Consider the following 1218-nt stretch of genomic DNA (forward strand, 5'->3'; position numbering starts at 1 on the left):
AGGACACACAGTAATTAAAAATGCCAGAATGGTGGAACTAACCTTCTTGGATGTTTAACAGACATACCTTGAGATCTATACTAATTGGGTCAGAGGGATACAAAGGACACTTTTTGCTCCCTGCCCTCCTAGGTCGATTAGTTCCCAGGGACCATGAACATCTCGCAAAATGTCCTGTAACGGTGGTGGGTCATCTGACCTCTTGATCAAGTAGGCCAAGGAGACCCGACCAGATGGACTTAACCAGTGTCCAGTCTATAAAGAGGAGGGTCAACATGGAGGAATCACTTCCTCCATCCTTCCAAGAGAAGCCAACAATGGTTGAGCAGGACCTTTGACTTATCTTCACATAGATGGAGCTGGTAAAAGAAAGGAGCCAGGGGCTCCTCCCAAGCCCATGGGACCCCTGAGGAACAGATCCTCAAACGACCTCAAGAGTAAAAACAAATCAGCTTATCTGGTCCAAGTGTATGTCCTTAAACACCCAAAAGGGAAGTACAACCAAAGATTAAAGGGGCCAATATAATTTCATAAGAGCATACATATATAAAACTAAAAGTTACTTGACAAACAACAAGCCCAGAAAGACAATACCTTCAGTCGAGTTGTTGGCCAGGATAGATAAAGGCTCTTCCAGACAGTAACCCAATATACTACTGGAAACATGAACAGCAGACCCCAATTCTATCCAAAAGAATACTGACAATGGATTGCCGTAGATGAGGAACAGCTGTTCCTCCTGGAACAGGGACGTCTGGCTGACTAGATTTACCAGAAGGGCAGATAGGGGGGAATGGATGGGGGTGCTGACAGCACAGTGGATAGTGGCAGGGATAGTAGAGTATGGAGGCTCTAGTGGGAGAGGAAGGCTGTCTACCTGATGAGTTTGTATTCATGCTCAGATGCTGAGGTACTCAGTAGGTGGGCGACTGTGACCAGTGGTAGTCATGTATATAAATATTAGAAATGCACGTGAAAACGTCTCAATGTCAATAGCCTTGGAATGAATTTTTCTGTATGAAACTGTGTGTTTTGATAACGAAGTGCAAATCTTTTTTAAATGTTGGAACCTCATTTAATTTTATGTCTTATAGAGTTTATAATGAGTAAAAGATTATATAAGCGTAATAATTCATCTGTAAACCTAGAAATGTACAGCCAATTTTGAAACAGATGTACCCTAGCTCAGAAAAATGTTATTGAATAGGTTAATGCTGT

The sequence above is a fragment of the Nannospalax galili genome, unplaced genomic scaffold (genome assembly GCF_000622305.1).
Source record: "Nannospalax galili isolate Female #2095 unplaced genomic scaffold, S.galili_v1.0 scaffold914, whole genome shotgun sequence".
Taxonomy (NCBI): domain Eukaryota; kingdom Metazoa; phylum Chordata; class Mammalia; order Rodentia; family Spalacidae; genus Nannospalax; species Nannospalax galili.